This window comes from Trichosurus vulpecula, chromosome 9 (genome assembly GCF_011100635.1).
Source record: "Trichosurus vulpecula isolate mTriVul1 chromosome 9, mTriVul1.pri, whole genome shotgun sequence".
Classification (NCBI taxonomy): domain Eukaryota; kingdom Metazoa; phylum Chordata; class Mammalia; order Diprotodontia; family Phalangeridae; genus Trichosurus; species Trichosurus vulpecula.
The window spans coordinates 58,541,485-58,560,512 of record NC_050581.1 but is presented as its reverse complement, the minus strand read 5'-3'; the positions used below and the strand labels follow the sequence as shown (position 1 = coordinate 58,560,512).

General features: G+C 40.6%; 1 pseudogene; it reads left to right on the top strand.

Annotated features, from left to right (window-relative positions):
- The window catches only part of LOC118832117, a 112,098-nt pseudogene extending 103,572 nt beyond the window's left edge, over positions 1-8,526 (top strand).
- The last annotated feature ends 10,502 nt before the right edge of the window (positions 8,527-19,028 follow it).

The following is a 19,028-nucleotide window of genomic DNA, read 5'->3' as shown; positions in this document are numbered from 1 at the left end:
ACCCAGAATTTCTCATTCGCAACCCATTGCTCTATTCATGGTTCCATGCTGTCTCTTCTGGTTGAGTGACCTTGGACTAGTCACTTAAACTCCCAGAACCTCAGCTAGGTGGTCCCATGGATATTGGAGTTAGGAAGACCTGAAGTTCAAATCTAACCTCAAATACTTTACCTGTCTGAATTAGTTTCCTCAACTACAAAATGGGGTATCAATAGCACCTACCTTCTAGAATTGTTTTAAGGATCCAATAAGGTGATATTTATAAAGTACTTAGCACAGTGCCTGGCACATAATAGGTGCCTAATAAATGCTTATTTCCTTCCTTCCGTCTTTCAGCAACTCCCATGGATAAATTGACTGGGTAACAGAAAGAATTAATGCAAGTTAATGGAAGGAAGCCCCCACCCTGATAAAATCACAGCTCTGATGTGGATACAAAGGTGCCCTAAGGGTTGAGTTGCCTGTTTCCTAGTTTATCCTCTAACCTGGAGTCACCCTAAGTCTCTTGATACAAAGGTGCCCTAAAGAATGGGTTGCTCTCTCCCTGGTGCGTATTAGTCTCCTCTCCTTATCTTGAAATACCACCAAACTTCCCCTTACCCTGGACCATCGAATTAGTTGTCTCCCCCCACCCTGGGTCATAAAATTTCCCTTTGTCTCCCTTATCTTGTCCTTATAAAAACAAGCCTCTGTCTCTTGCTAAATTGCTGGTCCTGGTTAGTCCTTCTTCCAGGGCTAGCCCGCTGCTTTTGCATCAATAAAGCTCCCAATGGCTACAGAGAAGGCCTAAGGAAATTCTTTCACATCTGATGAACCAGCTCTCCCAACTCTGACCTTGTCAGCTCTGCTCTGAAGCATTCCGCTAGGTGTTGAGGGGAATGGAAAGATCAGCTATTTAATATGTGGATTAATAAGATCTGTAAAGAGAAACAAAGATTTAGGTAATAGTAATGCAAATAGATTAATGACATAAGCTTAAAACAAACTCGTAATTGGAGTGGAAGGCCACTTATTTCTAATCCATCCTTCCTCTGGAAACACATGGAATAACTTCAATCCCTCTTCTCTTGTCATCCCTTCAACTATTTGAGACTGTCTTGTGTCTCCCTCTAAATCTTCCCTTTTCTAGACTGACTTCCCCAGCTCCCTCCGCAGTTTCTCATGGTTTCTAGATCTCTCCCCGTCTTGGTTACCTCCTCTGAAAGTGCTCTAATTTGCTGATGAATCTCTTAAAATGTGGCTCCCAGAAGGGAGCACAACACTCCAGATGTGGTCTGACCAGGCAGAGAAGAGTGAGAATATATGAAATCAGTTTAGAGAAATACTTGTGTGCAGGAATGGGGTGGGGCGGGGCATTGCTGCAGCAGGTCCTGGAGACTCAGTGACCTCAAGGCCAAGTGGCTGGGGATTTGTGGATGTAGCCGTTCTCAAGTGGACTGATATGAATTCCCCATTACAAAGTTATTGATCACCACGTCAATAATCAGTATTATGCTAGTGGTCTACCTCATAAAGCATGTGGGGTCCAATAATGAAGAATTACTAATGAACTAAGGGGGTCTACAGTCAGATACAGAGCAAAGAATTAACCCCAGGAAATGCCATTGGCTTGCTGCTCCCTGTAGGATGCAGGCTGAAAAATCGGTAGCAAGAAGACAATAGAAGGTTTAATTCCAAGGCCTCCAGAAGCACCAGAGGACTTTGAGACTTTATCAACAGCCTTGGCATTGGGGCATTTCTTGGGGAATTAACTCACTGGGGTTAATGACCCCTGAATTTGCTTCAGGCCATCAACTCTCCAAGCCACTCATTAATCTGTAAGAAGTGCCCCAAGCCTGGTTCATTACTGTCTTATTAGCATATCATTAATTTATAGTATAACTCAGGGATCACAGACTCCCAAATAGACATAATATTTCTTAAAATGAAGGGAATAGAATAATTTCAAACACTGGGAGAGGGGTGGTAATAAATGGGCTTAGACTTGGGAAGACCTGTTCTCTGAAGAGCTAATTCAGTGACTGCCGAACAAGAGACATCTTGAACAAGATATGTCAACCTTTGGGATATAACGGGATGGGAAGAGTTAGTTTATCTTGAGATGAGTGTGGTCCACTCTCATATTGTACTCTCTTCAGGGACTGGATGAGGGTCAGTGTAAATAGCAAGAAAGAGCACATTGAAGGAAATGAACGCATTAACTAGGATTTTGCTTCTCCAATTTGAATATCGACAGTAACAACCAATACTCTCCCTAATATTTTTAAGCTCTGAACAGATAATAGTGCTATACAGGAAACATGCATGGACAGAATTCAATGATGCAGTCAAATAAAATTCAAAAAAGATTAATCTGACACATGCTAATGATATGCAAGATAGTTATTGTACATAAGTTAATTATCCATAAATGATAAGTATTTCAAATAAAGCACAAACTCACAGAATGTTGGAGCTGGAAGGGCTTTAGATCATCTATTCCAACCTCCTCATTTTACAGATGAGGAAATTCAAGCTCCTCAGGTGAAGTCTGGACAGATGGGCAAAGTGTCAAGGAAGTTGGGGCTGATAACAGGTGGGAGGGTACAGAGAGTGCCTGGCATCTGGGAGTTCTGAGAGCAGAAAGCTAGATGGTATTATGGCAAATGGATGGAAATCTGGTTATGAGGGGAGACAGACACATTATAGATATTCAAACTGGCGTCTAGGAAGGTCAGAGTGACCTGATTAGAAGTCCTGGCCAGTAGGGTAGGTTATAGGACAAAGGAGGTAAGCATTAGATGGAAACCCCCAGCAAATAGGCAGTGGGCACTAGGAAATTTTGGCAGTAATAGGGAACATACTACCGTGGGGGCTAGGGTTCAGAGACAAGATTCCATCCTTGAAAAGATTCAAGAGCACAAGCCTGCCTACCATCTGAGTGGACTATGGTATGGAGCAGATGTCAATTCAAGGACTCAGACATCTAGGGGGAGAGTTACTGGTTTGGGGATACAAGGTGAGAGCCCAATTACTAGAACTGGGGGCAAGTCAGACAGAGAAGAAACAAAACTGATTGAACTCTGAGCTGCCTGGTTTATGGATTTGGTTCAGTCAATAAACATTTATTAAGTGCCTACTATGTTTTAAGCACTGGGGATACAAAAAAAGGTTAAAGACCATCCCTGATCTCAAAGAGCTCACAATCTTAAGGATCTAGTGCCTGTCTCCCCTAGCTCAGACTTTGACCCCAGGAGCAAAGCGGGGGGTGCTGCACTAAGCCTACATGTGAGTGCCCTTGGAAAGAAATTGGTATGACACAGCATCAAACCCCAAGGAAGCCTCCAGCCTGGGCCACTTCCAAGAAAAGGCCAGGGTCTCCAGAAAATCAAAGAAAGGACCAATGAACCCACACAGCCAGGAGGCTACTTTTTCTCTTCCAGATTAGTTCTGGCTGCTTTTTTCCGAAGAAGTGTTGTCTCCAGCCCATAGGCCTGATAATTAAAATAAACCAACCTTTTATTTCCAAGAATCCAAATGACACAATCTCAGCAGCAGAGCAATTAACTCAAACAGTTCCCCTCCACGGTTGTTATTCCCAGTGGTCTCTGTGTCTAATACAGAGCCGCCCAATTACAGACACCAACAGGACTCTTTCAGCTCACACTGTGGGGTCACTGGAACTCAGAGGCTCCCAAAGAGGTCAAAGAACTCATTCACTGGTTCTTCCAGTTAGCTTCACTCTGTCCATCTCCTGTGGAATCACACACGTGGAATGTACTAGCTATGTAATACCCGCTCTCCCTGCTCAGAGCCAAATCTACTATCCCTGGCTTAAAGATGAACCAACTGAAACAGAAGGGAAGAGGCTTGCCAATGGGCATAGGACAGAGTCTAGACAAGAAAGTTGAGATACTGCACCCTGGAAGGGAATGGAGCACAGGGGAGGAAATACTGGTCTAGCAGAAAGAAGACGGCGGGGTGGGGGGGGGGGGGTGGCTCCTAAGTGAAAGGAATTATGCTAAATGCTGGGGATGCCAAGATGGAAACAAACAGCTGGCCCTCAAGGAGCTTACATTCTACTAGAAGAGAAATTCTTCACCTGGAGTTAGAGAACTTGTTTTTTAAAACTATTTTGATAACTGTATTTACATATAAACCGTGTAACTGCATTTCAATATACTTGGTTTCCTTTATGATCCTATGAATTTTTATTTTATGTATTTAAAGACATTATTCTGAGAAGGGGTCCATAGGTTCCACCAGTCTGCCAGAGGGGTCTATGACACATCCCTATACTGGGAGGGTGCTATGGGGATAGAAGTAAGTAAATACAAAATATATACACGTAACAGACTACCTCATGGAGCATACACAAAGCTGCCCTTCCTATTCCCAGCTGAACACATGTGCTGACTCAGTACTCAAGGACCGGGGTGCTTTGAGGTGGTGAGGCAATCCCATTATTGGCCACAGAAGAGGAAAAGCTGTTGATTAGTGGATCTTTTAAAAAGAAGTGACCATTCTCAAACTCTCTCTTCTATCCCTGTATCCCAGGCATGGCAGGACTATTTGAGACTCTCCCAGAGGACTGGTACTCTTCCCCAACCCTGGTGGCTCTTAGCACATAGCAGCTAAAGTGCATGTCCTGCCTAGGCAAGCCTGAGCAAGGACCTCAGAGCCCTGGGCATGAACAGCTCTTCTCTTTGGTGTTCCCTCTCTGAGCAAAGGTGACTGAAGATCCATTGTGAGAGGAGGAGGTGAGGCTCGGAGAAAGCCCTGGATGTTCAAAAGGTCTGGAGATCCTGGCTCCTCCCTCAGGGGATCTCTACAACTATAACTGTATTGGAAGGGATTCCAAGAGGTGGAGATAAGGGGAAGGGGAAGAGAATAAGCACTTATGTAGTACCTACTGTGTGCCAGACACCAAATACTATTTCATTTGATCCTCGCAGCAACCCTGGAAGGTAGGTGCTGTTATCATCCCCATTTTGCCGTTGAGAAAAATGAGGCAAAAAGGGGTTAAGTGACTTGCTTAGGGTCACACAGCGAGTAAATGTTTGAGATCAGATTTGAATTCAGGTCTTCCTAACTCCAAGCCTGGCACTCTGACCGCTACACCACCTAGCTGCCTTACATTATATAATATATATATATACACTATACTATACTGTACTGTACTATAATGTAATATAATGTAATGTAATATAATGTAATGTAATGTAATAGAATGTAATGTAATGTAATATAATATGATATAATATAGTATATTATAGTATATTTTAGTATATTATATATATATACTATATATAGTATAGTATAGTATTAATATGACATAATATAACATAATACAATGTAATATAGTATAATATAACATAACATAATATAACATGATAAGATATGACATGACAATATAATTTAATATGATATGATATATGATATGATGTGTTATGTTATATTGTATCATGTCATGTATGTCATATCATGACACATGATATGATATGATACAATATGATATAATGTGATACAGCTCGGTGGCACAATGGATGGAGCGCTGGGCCTGAAGTTAGGAAGACTCATATTCTTGAGTTCAAATTTGGTCTCAGATACTCACTAGTTGTGTGACCCTCAGCAAGTCACTTAACCCCTTCTTGCCTCAGTTTCTTCATCTCTAAAATGAGTCAGAAAAGGAAATAGCAAAATCCTAAATGGGATCATGGAGAATTGGACACAGCTGAAAAATGACTCAACAGCCACAAAACATTCTATACAAGATTATTCATATGTATATACTCTGTGTACATTATTTTGTATGCATGTACACATACATCTAATATATGTGTATATATGCATGTCTTTATCTGTATAAATATATCAAAAAGGTTTTCAACTGAAAAGGAGCAGAGGAAGGAAGAAAATGCTTTACATATATATGTGTATATATGTATATGTCATATAGCTATAGCTAAATATGTACATATATGTATGTACAAAGCAGTCTCTCTCTTCCTCTGTTTCCTTTCAGTTTAAAGCCCTTTTGATTAAATCGGCATGACTCCAAACAAATAACGTTCCTCCTACCCCTTGTTACATGTACTCTATCTCTGGCCAAAGGTTATTTAATTTTAAAAATACAGACCCAGGAGTGGAAGTTGTTAGCAAGCCCAGAAGTCCATTCTGCTGACCAGAAGGGAATACTCATGAAACTACTCTTTCAAGTCACTAACAATGTTATTGTCAAACCCAATGGCTTTTATCTCGTTGTCCTTCCCAGCTCAACAGCATTCGACGCTATCGATCACTCCCTGCTTCTAGATACGCTTTCCTCCGGAAGATTGCATTAACTCTGAATTGCAATTGCTTTCTTTCCTCTCTGATCACTTATTTTCAATGGTTTGCCTTCTTCCTTCCAACTTTTAAGAACAGATATCCAATAAGATATAAGATTCTTGAGGGCAGGGACTATCTTGTTTTACACCTAGCCCAGCGCCTCGCATATGGTAGGTGCTTGATATATTCAGTGTCCCAAAAGCCTTAGTGGAGTTTTAAGCTTTAATAAACTTAAAAGTATTAAGCTTTGATAACTGCTTCAATGTACAAAAAAAATTGAAAGGTTAATCATTTGAATTTTAAAATATTATGTTTCATATGAAAATTCAACAAGACCCCCATCTTGTAACTCTAGTCAATTTTTAAATTTTATAAAAACTTTCATTACCTGCTATTCATTGAAGAACTGCACTACAAACCCAGCCTTAAGATCTTCCAAAAAGGGAGGGATTGATGCACACATAACGGTTTTGCAGGATATCACAAGAAAAACTGCAATGACATTGTGTCAGATGACCAAGGTGATCGAGCTAGAGGATCTCACCTACTGATCCATCAATCTGAGAAAATATCCTCTATTAATTGTCACACGCATAATGCATAATGCAGGTTACCACATCTTGTTAAAATTAAAATTGGAATATATATGCAAAATTCACAAAACTAAATAAGTATTGTTCACTCATTCAGTTGTGTCTGACTTCACAACTCCACAGACCAACTGTCCATGAGTTTTTCTTGGCAAAGATAATAGAGTGGTTTGCCATTTCTTTCTCCAGCTCATTTTTTACAGATGAGGAAACTGAGGCAAACAGGATTATGTGACTTGCCCAGGGTCACACAGCTAGTGAATGTCTGGTGTCAAATTTGAAGTCTGGTCTTTCTCACTCCAGGTCCAGTGCTCTATCAACTGTGCCATCGAGCCACCTCTAAAAAAGTATAAGAGACATCAAAATAATTAAACTCTCAAATTATGTTTTTCATTTGTAACATTTGTACTTCTGAAGGGCACTTAAAGTACTTTGAAGTGCACTAAAACTTTTGAAACATCTCATACTGATTGAATTTAAGCCACAGTCTAGAAATCCAAATCTGATTCTCAGATATCATTTTTTAAATTAAATAAATTTTTTAAATTAACAAAAATCTCCCCCCCACCCAAAAGGAAAAAATAAAACCCATGTTAATAAATATGCAGAACATAGTATAACAAATTGTTGAACTGTTCATGTCCAAGAAATATAGATCTCATGGGACACCCTGAGTTCATCAACCCTCTATGGAGAAGTGGATAGAAAGCTTCATCATTGGTCCTCTAGACCAGGGCTAGGTCTGGTTATCTTCGGGACACATTAAAATAAAATAATTATTCGAGGGCCACACCCAGAATCAAAAATACAGTACACTAATAGAAAGTGGGGGAACGGGTGTCATCAATACAATAGGCAAGGTGAGAAGTGTGAAAACAAACACAAAACAACAAAGTGACAACACAACAGTATAAAAGTAGGTGCATACTGACTAGTCTGCATCATACAGATGGAACCCATCCCACGGATCGATTGGAAATTCCATGCAATATGTTCCATCTGTAATACTGCTTAAAAACACCAAACAAGGTGGCCACCGGCTAGGCTGAAGTGAAGCCGGGCGAGATGGCCATTGTGTGCCCCAGGCGCCTTTCTGATCCACCAGCAGAAGGTGCTACGGCTCTACAAGCAGGTGCTTCTCCACCTCGAGTCCTGGATAGTCCACAGGGATGCTATAGGTTCAAAGCTTGTTTACTGAGGGCTTGGTTTGAAGAACATAAGAATGAAAAAGATATGGTAAAGGCCATCAAACTGCTTAGGAAGGATGAGGAAGAATTTTGGGCTTCCCAGCATCCTCAGCCATATATCTTCCCTGATTACCCTGGAGAAACTTCCTTTGAAAGATATGAGTGTTATAAGGTTCCAGAGTGGTACTTAGACTACTGGCATCCATCTGAGAAGGCAATGTACCCTGGTTACTTTGCCAATAGGGAGAAATGGAAGAAGCTGCACTCGGAAAGTTGGGATTGTGAGCTTGGAAAGTTGGGATCATAAGGTTCGGCAATTAAAGGAGGAAACTCCATTTGGTGGTCCTAAGACTGAAACTCTACCTCCAGCCCGAAAAGAAGGTCATTTGCTACCACTTTGGTGGCATATTGTCACTAGGCCCCAAGATTGCCCCTCATAGTAACATACACACTTTAAACTTTCAACTGTGTATATTGAATGTGTAGATACACACATATTTGACATAATAAAGTTACTAAACTGAAAAAAAACACCAAAGAAAATTAACATCAACGAGATTATTTATTAGTGATATAATTTAAAAATCTAATATGCATTCCTTGTAAATTATTATTTTATTTTTTCCCTCATGAAAATTAAAACCCACAGGCGGGCCACATAAAATCACACTGCAGGCTGCATGTGGCCCACAGGCTGTATTTTGGACAGCCCTGCTCTAGGCTCCTGGTTAGTCACTGCATTGATCAGAGCTCAAACACTATCTTCTTAATTAGCTGATCACTTCCCTTCTAAAGCCCTCACCTTCAATCAATATTAATGATGAAAATTAACTTATCCCAAGTGATTTCAGTTTCTTATCCAAGACTTCATAATCTTTAGCAACAATTCCTATATTTCTTCTAAGAATGTCATTCGTGACATGAGAAAGAGTCCTATATTTGTGACATCAGAAGGAGTAATGATCATTGAGTTTGATAGCTCTTGGGAGGTTCTCTATCACATCCTAGACACCACGTCTCCAGTAAGAGAGCAGGGATCTCTGTTGTTATCGGGTCCATAGATCACTACCTCGGTACTCATTGGGTTGTTTGGTTTTGTATTTTAATCAGGGTTAAGTTACTCACAACTTAATAAGTTAAGTTATTCACACGGGTCACACAGCTAGTAAGTGTCGGAGGTCAGAGTCTTCCTGACTCCAGGGCTGGTGCTTTATCCACTGTGCTACCTAGCTTCCCCTTTCTGCTTGTTCATTTGTTTGTTTTGAGGCAGTGGGGTTAAGTGACTTGCCCAGTACTGTTTAGAAGGAAGTTAATGGCCAATGTTGCTTTTCTCTCCTTCCTCTGACCCTTCTTTTGTACTTTGTCCACATCATCCACATCGTTATTCATTAGAAAACAAACAGCAACTTGTTTTTGAGAATGTCTGGCTCCCTCCTCCTCGTGAAGACCTTCCTGGCTCTTACTTAACTCCAACCATTCAGGGGTCCCTGTTGTTCCTTTTCTCTTACATGTGATATTCTTTCTCCAACCAGCTTCCTGGCACAGAACAAGATGTCCTTAGGCTTTTTCGTGTCCTTTTTTTCTTTTGTTTTCACATTTGAAGCGCTTCTTCCATTTTGAAAGGAATGCTTCATTCTCCTTTATAACTCTGAAAGTAGGAGCTCATTCTTTACTTTTACCTTCTCCTTTTAGAGGGAGAGCAGCACTTACTCTAAACATAAATATCAGTTATTTGGCTTTGACGGAAAGACAAACATGGTTCACTTTATGCATGTCCTCCATACTTCCCGGGAGTGAAATCTTAAATTCTTCATTCTGCAAATTATTTTTCAGATGAGGAAAGTAAAGTGTAAAGAGGTACTACAGTGGGATTATGATACTCACTGGGAGTAAGTACAGGCAGGGATTTGGGGGTTATAAATTCAACTTTGCTACTTGCTAGCATCATGGATGTAAGGCTGCAAGAAACTTGAGAAGCCATCTGGTTTGAAACCCTATGCTTTTTTTTGGAGGGGGGAAGACAGGGCAATTGGAGTTAAGTGACTTACCAAGATCACACAGCCAGTAAGAGTCTCAAGTATCTGAGGTCACATTTGAACTTAGGACCTCCTGACTCCAGGACTCTACTGTATCAACAATCCGGCTAGCAGCTGCTGTGGGGGTATAAACCAACAACAACCAGCTCACATAATCTGCAAGCCCAGGTCCTTTTGATCTGCTTTACTAAGGAAAGCAACATTAAGGGGTTAACAAGCATACTTTAATCCGGCATACAAATATCATTTACCTAGTTCAGGGGAAAAATCCAGCACCCTGAATTACCGACCAAATACAATTCGTAGTTATCAACATCTGAGTGTTCAGCTGGGGAGCTCGTTACAATGTCTGGCCCAGAGTCACATGCCACTCCTGCTGTGGCGCAGAGCTCCAAGAGAGAATGCCAACCCTTGTGCTTATATATCCTGTTCAGGGCCTGAGGGCCCCAACCTCACCCAGGCTGGGTGTGGAAAAGTTCCCTACCCCCAATATCACATCAGACACAAATCAATCAATGACTCCCAATTGTCTCACTGCTGAGAAATACAAAAACATCCCACTTTATCTGCCCCATTCAAACAAAGGCCAGAATCATTAAAGGTCAACAGCAAAAAGTCCCACCTTAATTACTATCACATCTACTCACTGCACCATGTAGCTGCCCCTGGCACCTTATACTTTACAGATGAAGAAACTGAGGTTCAGAAAGATTAACTGATTTGTCCAAGGTCACACAGGTAATAAGAATCAGAGATGGTGGGGCAGCTAGGGGGCACAGTGAGTAGAGCACCGGCCCTGGAATCAGGAGGGCCTGAGTTCAAAACTTGACACAATTACTAGCTGTGTGACCTTGGGCAAGTCACTTAATCCCAATTGCCCTGCTTTCCCCCTTGTAAAAAAAAAAAAGAATCAGAGATGGAATTTGATGGAATTTGTGCCATGCTGTCTCTTAACTAGCTGAAGGGCTTGGGGCAGATCAGAAATTTGCTGGTCCTCAATTTCACCCTTTGGAAAACTAATATAAATTATTGTAGTTACCCTGCCTAAGTTAGAAGGTTGTTATTAGACCCAAATAAGATGCCTTGTGTAAAATGTTTTTATACTTAAAGATAAAGATATTCTAGCTAGTGTAGACATGACAATGGTGATGTCTACCATAAATTTACAAACAATATTGCAAAAAAAAATTTCATTGTTTGCTAAATCGTTATTAGCTTCTCCCTCTCTTTCCTCACCTAGCAATGATCTACAAACTCCTGCTTTCTCCTTAGAATCACAGGGTCCTAGATTTAGTTCTAAAAGGGACCTTATAGGCCATCTAGTCCAACCCCTTCAATTTTACAGATGAGGAAACTGAGACTCAGAGAGATGTCACCCAGGCAATAAGTAGTAGAGTCAGGATTTGAACCCATGTCCTCTGAAATCTAGTACTCTCTCTGCTGCACCATGTTGCCTCTCCCAAATCATTATAAAGCTTCCTCAACTACACAGACTAGCTGAAACCAAATCAAACCCAAATGTACTGTCAGAGGTATACTTATGGCAACTGTATGTCTAGAAACGCCCCGATTTCAAATATGTATCTGATAGGTCCCATAAACCATCAGAACGTCCTGGAGATCCCAATATTTCAGCAAATAGTAACTTAATTAATCAAGTCAGTATTACAGTAAAAAAAAAAAAGTTTGTCACATATGATGGAGAGTCATAAAAGATGGAGAAGTACAAGCCGAAGATGTATCACTATTACTCATAAAAATATGAGCATACTCATCCATATTATGTATGTCTATAGTTCGGTCCTTTATATGAAAGGCAACCTAGTATAGTGGGGAAAGTGCTGGGTTTGTAGTTGAGGTTCATATCCTAGCCCTTGTTGATTATGTAGCTGTGGTTAATCTCTCTGAGCCTTGTTATTCTTATCTGTAAAATGGGGATAATATTTGCATTCACTACCTACCTTACAGGGTTGTCATTGGGGAAAACTTCTGTAAACCTTAAAATGTCATGTAAATGAGCATTGTAATTAATGTATATATATGCCAGATGGCTGGCTGTGACTCTAAACAACCCAGCAGTGCTGGAGCTGACGGCCAAGTTGACATTGGGCCAGACTAAGCTGTTCAAGCCAACTCAGCGTTCTCCACTGATGTCCCTTAGACTAAGTTATTGTGTTGTTTAAAAAGTTTAAGAGACATTGTTTTTGGGCAATTTAATAACTTTATTAATGAAGCTAATATGTTATTAATAAAAGAAGTCAGTGGCAAATCTTGAATGCCAAAGATCCTTCACGGTGGTTGGTTCAGTTTTTCTGCCCTTGAAAGAGTGGATGTTCCTGAGGGTGGCAATCAACTCTGATTGGTTAGCAATTAATGAGACAATGAATATTACAATGAGAAGTAGGCTATATTACAATGAGGATCTTGAGGTATATGACTTGGGGTAAGCTTAATGGGAAATAAGATCTTCCCTGCACATCAATAGGTCTCATGTGGAGCCCATTACGGGAAGCTTGCTTGCTTATAAGGAAGGCTTCCACACTTTTTGTTAATTTCTAATTAGGCACTGAGTCAGGAGGGTTGTGATGCCTTCTGGCTCTGAGCCTACTAGTTAAAAGAGCATATTTTCTGAGAGACGAGCTTTTTGCTTTGGGGGCTCACTTACAAGAAGGATCTTGTGATTCCCTGAGTGGCCATATGTTCAGAGACCCCCCCCCCACAACTGCTCAGAGGTAAAGGCTCTCTTGATCCAGTGGTGAATGTAAAGTATGTGTAGCAGTATTATTTTGTTTCAGGCAGTCGAGCCCTGTCCGTTGGTCTTTATTTCTCTTCTCTGTATTTCCTCTGTTTGTATTTTATGTAATTAAAGAAGATTGTTGACCCCTGAAACAGCTGTCTTTCCTAGTAAAGCAGATAAAAGAACCTGCACTAGCAGCCATCCTGTGTATGCCAATGTGGTTGTCCTTACATTTGGATCATCCAAATCTTAGTCAAAGAGACTTATCAATTTCCACATCACTTGTCTGACAAAAGGGAGAATCCACATTTTCCCAGATCTGTCTGAGTAAACACAAAGAACAGGAATCCAAAACTTTTAATTTCTTTTATTGTCTTTGATTAGATCTTACCCTGGGTAAATCTTTGAGAAAGATTGCCCACACTGGTTGAATTCTGGATGAGGAAGTAGAAAAGGAAGAATACCTTGGTCCTGATTCAATGATTAGCTACTAATACAAGAGAGAAATAACCATTTCTCTTATTATCTAAGTCATGCATCTTCTGCCCAAGTTCCACCACCCCAAGGTTTGGGAATAGGATAATGCTCCCTATGGGAAGCCATGATCAACATGGCAAAAAGGAAAGAAAAAAAGATCTGATGTCAGGGGGATGTGGGTTCAAATCTCACTAGCTTTGTGACTTTAGATAAATCATTTAATATCTCTGGACCTCAGTTTCTTCATCTGTAAAAAGAGATGATTGTTCTAGATGATATCTGTGATCTTTGCCACCCCTAAGTCCTGTGACCTCCCCAGAGGATAACCAAAGTTCATTCTCCATTTTGATCAGCCAAGGATGAAAACAGACTTCTTTGCTAAGCACCCTCTGGGACTCCCTCATATCCAATGTAGAGTTCTGAGATAAAGAGCTGGGAGTTAGCTCAGAAACCATCTAGTCCAATCCCTCCTTTTAATAAAAATGAAGCTGAGGCCCAAGCAGGTTAAGAGATTTGCCAAAGGTCATAAGCATCAGAGGAGGTATTTAAACCAGACTTCTGGGACAGCTAGGTGGCACAGTGGATAGAGTGCCAGGCCTGGCCAGGTCAGGCCTTTCACCTTCCAAAGTTCAAATTTGGACTCAGACACTTGCTAGTTATGTGACCCTGGGCAAGCCACTTAACCCCATTTGCCTCAATTTCCTCATCTGTAAAATGAGTTGGAGAAGGAAATGGCAAACCACTCCAGTATCTGTGTCAAAGAAATCCCCAAATGGGGTCACAAAAAGTCAGACATGACTGAACAACTTCTAACTCCTGGATCAACACCCTGTCCTGTACCTGTATTACTGTGTCTCCCTGACTATAACAATCCGTAGAACTCCTTCCCAGCATTTTCATAGCTAATAAATGCATCCAGGTCTTGGATCCTGGGTGCCCCACTCTGGAAAGAAAAGCTGCCCATTGTATTTGCCTAAATCATCCTCCAGGGTGGGAACAGGAAGTTGCCTTTTACGTGTTGAAGCAATGCCAGTTTAGATGTATTAATAACTAGCTCAGAGTGCAGAGCTGGAATGATTAGGCCGGATGGCTCCAGGGCCCAGCAAAACAAAGCCCTGTCAAAAAGCTGTGGCTCTCTGAGATCTGTGTATAAACTGGGATTATAAAGTAAGGAAGGGGCTTTCCTGTGAGGTTTATCATAATCTGCCTCATCCCCTTTAAATTTAACGGTTAAATTTCCCCTTTTAATAATTCCCTGCAATAGAGTCACACTGCCAGCAGGGGGTGGTACCACAGTAGCTACCATTTATACTATGCCTACTATGCGCCAGGCACCATGCTGAGTGCTTTATAATTATTACCTCATTTGACCCTCACAGCAACCCTGGAAGGTGGGTGCTATTATTCTCCCCAGATATTTTACAGATAAGGAAACCGAGGATCATACAGCTACTAAATGTATGAAGCCAGCTTTGAATAAAGTCTTCCTGACTCCAGACCTGGTACTCTAATCACTGTGCCACCTAGCGTGGAAAATAGAAACAATAAAAAATATGCTAATATTTATACAGGCTTCTGGGTTTGCTTTGGGGCAACTAGATGGGGCAGTGGAGAGAGTGTGAGGCCAGTAGTCGGGAAGACTCCTCTTCCTGAGTTCAAATCTGGCCTCAGACACTTACTAGTTGTGTGACCCTGAGCAAGTCACTTCAGCCTATTTGCCTCGGTTTCCTCATCTGTATAAGGAAATGGCAAACCGTTCCAGTATCTTTGCCAAGAAAAGCCCAAATGGGGTCACAAAGAGTCAAACACAATTCAACAACAACAACAGCAACATGGGAATATGGCGCATACACAAATAAATAGAATACAAAGTAATTCATCATAAAGACATGAAAGCCTTCACTAAACTCCATCTTGACTTCACCTTTGGTTTTTATTGGTTAGTGTGACACAAGATCTGGCAGACTCTAACAAGCTAGAAGCTTCTCGAGGGCAGAGACTATCATTCTTCATCTTTGTATCCATTATACCTTGTTATAATGGATAATGGATACCTAGCATCCATTTCTGTTAAGGGCACCACATCATCCTCCCAGTCAACCACCATCATACTCTCAGAGCCATCCTTAACTCTTCCCTCTCTCTCAACCCCCATCCTTTACTTACCCATTCATACCCATACCCATACTCTGGTAAATCTTAAACTCTCCAAAGACACACTTCCAAGTTTAATCTGCATCGTAAACACTTTCTCAATCTCAGTCTTAAATCAACAAAACAATCAGTCAAGCTCTGATGTGAAGCATTTGCTAATTTTCTACATGTTCATGCTCTCACTGGAAATTTAACAATCAGCTCTCACGAGCCATAAGAGCTGATTTAGACACCATTGTTTCCACATCTATAATAACTGTCCAATCAAAATCTTTCTTTGTGTGGCTACTTCCCTAGTTCACACACTTGTCACCTCTATCCTGGATTATAATAACCTCTCAAATTGGTATCTCTCCTTTCATTCTTTTGCTTTATCCAATCCACCCCTCATACATCTGCCAAAGTAATCTTTCTGTTTGCACTGGTCTAACTGGCATCTCCCTGCAACCCTTGGTGGCTCCCTACTACCTCTGGAATAAAATACATCCTTCTTAGCCTGGCATTTTAGGCCCTCAACAAGATGTCTCCAACCAACCTACCTTTCCAGTCTTATTTCAAAATACTTCTCTCCAGGTAGTCCCACCTGGCTTACTAGCTATACCCCAATTTCCATCTCATTCTTCCATGAATTAGTACAAATCTTCCCCCCATATCTATAATGCACTTCCCCCTCATCTCTGCCTCTCAGAATACTTGTTTTTCTTAAAGACTAAGCTTTTCTTGAAAACTAAGACACACTGTTCCATGAACTCTTCCCTGATGCTCCCTCCCCCCACAACCTGCCAGCCCAGTTGTTCAATGTTGCCCTTTTCAGATTACTTTACAAATACTAAACTGTACATATTTGCTGTTCTCTCTCTCTCTCTCTCTCTCTCTCTCTCTCTCTCTCTCTCTCTCTCTCTCTCTCTTTCTCTCTCTCTCTCTCTCTCTCTCTCTCTCTCTCTCTCCCCATATTACTATACTACAAGAAATGATAAATATGATGAATACAGAGAAATGCATAAAGACTAATATGAATTCCTGCAAACCGAAGTAAGCAGAGGCAAGAAAACAATATGCGTCATGACTACTGTGATGTAAATGGGAAGAATAAAAACAAAATAATAAAAACTCATGTTGCAAAACTAATAATAGCTCTGAATAATGGCTAGCATTTATACAAAGCTCTAAGGTTTGGAAAGCACTTTAAAAATATGATCTCATGTTATCCTCATAACAATCTTGGAATGTAGATGCTATCATTACCCCCATTTTACAGAGAAGGAAACCAAGCAGTTAAATGACTTGGCCAGAGTCACACAGTAAACATCTGAGTCAAGATTTGAACTCAGGTCCTCTGAGTATAGGTCCATCAAGGAATTACAAAGAACAAGCTTGAACTCAAAGGAGACATAAGAAAAGATGTTTCCCCTCATTCTTTCACAGAGATGAGAAGTCCACGAGCATGGAACACGGTATGTACTGTCAGAATTTTCTTTCTTTGTACTGATAAGTTTTGCTGATTTTTTTCTTCCTCTTTTTCTTTTTATAAAAACTATGTGTAAATAGATGGCTCTCTGGGATGAGCGAGGGATACAGGTGGAAATTTTAGTCAATGTAAAAAGAAATTAAGATTTATTTAAAAAAGAAATAGTCTAAGTAAGTGGTAATGAGGATATTGGCAATGAGTATAAAGAGGAGGGTATGTATATTGCACATTGCAGAAATAAAATCAACAGAACCTGGCAACCGGTTAAATACAAAAGGATATATGAAAGGATAGGGAGAAGGCTGGATCAAAGATAATCCTTTGCACTGAAGAATAATTTTTTTTTCACTTTTTAAATTAAATTTTTTTAAATTAACAAAAATCTCTTTTCTCTTCCTCTTGGCCTCACTCCATTAGAAAAAGAAAAAGAAATTCCTTCTAAGAAATATGCATAGTCAAGCAAAACAAATTCCCTCATTAGCTGTGCTCAAAAAACTATATATCTCACTCTGCACCCTGAATCCATCACCTCTGTCAAGAGCTGGATAGCATGCTTTATCATCAGTCCTCTGGAATTGCGGATGGTCATTCTTTTTGTAGTGGCAAAAAAAAATGGAAACTAAGGGGATGTCCATCAATTGGAGAATGGCTAAGCCAATTGTGGTATATTAATGTAACAGAATATTATTGTGCTGTAAGAGATGAAGAAATAGATAATTTCAAAGAGAAATATAAAGGCATGTTATGAACTGATTCAGAGTGAAGTGAGCAGAACCATAAGAATGACTTAGGCTGTAATATCAACATTGTAAAAATGGGCAGATTTGAAGATGATGAAAAATGAAATAAGCAGAACCAAGAAACTCATTTATACATAAATAACAACACTAGAAAAATCAATCAATAATTAAATGTTTATTAAACAGCTACTCCATATTAGGCCCTGTGCTAAGTGCTGGGGATACAAAAAGACGCAAAAGATAGTCCCTGCCCTCAAGGAGCTTACAGTCTAATGGGGAGATAATATGCAAACTAACATATAAAAAGTAAGCTATGTATAGCATAAGTAAGAAAAAGAGAAGGTATTAGAATTGAGAGAAGTGGGGGGAAGGCTTCCAGTAAAAGATGGGATTTTAGTTGGTACTTAAAGAAAACCAGGGCTGTCAGCAAGCAGAGTAAAGGAAGAAGACCATTTCAGGCATCAGGAACAGCCAGAGAAAATGCCCAGAGATGAGAGATGGGGTGTCTTATTTGCGGAACAGCCAGGAGGCCAATGTAGCTAGATCAAAGAGTACATGTCAGGGAACAAGTTATAAGAAGATGGGAAAGTTAGGAGGAGGGTGAGATATGGAGGTTTTTGATTGCCAAAGGATTTTTAATTTGATCTAGGAGGCAATAGGGAGCCACTGGAGTTTAGTGAGTAGAAGGGTTAAATTGTCTGACCTGCACTTTAGAAAAATCACTTTCATGGCTGAATGAAAGATAGATTGGAGTGAGGAATGACTTGAAACAGGCAGGCACACCAGAATAGTCCTGGTCTGAGGTGATGAGGGCCTGCACTAGAGTGTGGCAGTGCCAGAGGAGAGAAGGGGGCATATTTGAGAGGTGTTGCAAAGTTGAAATCAATAGGACTTGGCAACAGCTAGAATATGGAGGGAAGTAAGAGACAGTGAGGAGTACAGGATGACTTGTGAGCTCGAGAGGCTGGGAGGATGGTGTTTGGGGAGAAATATAATGAGGATGAATTTGGAAATGTTGAGTTTAAGATAGCTACTGGATACCTAAGATGTCAGAAAGGCAGGTGGAGATGCAAGAGTACAGGTCAGCAGAGAATTGGCAGCAGGATAGGTAGATTCGAGAATCGTCAATATGAAGGCTGATAAGATCACCAAGTGAAGTAGTATAGAGAGAGAAAAGAAGAGGACCCAGGACAGAAGAACCCTGAGGGACACCTATGGTTAGAGAGAGTGATCTGGAGGAGGATCCAGCAAAGGAGAGCCAGAAGTGATCAGATAAGTGGGACAAGAAGCAAAGGAGAGTGGTGTCCTTAAAAACCTAGACAGAAGAGAC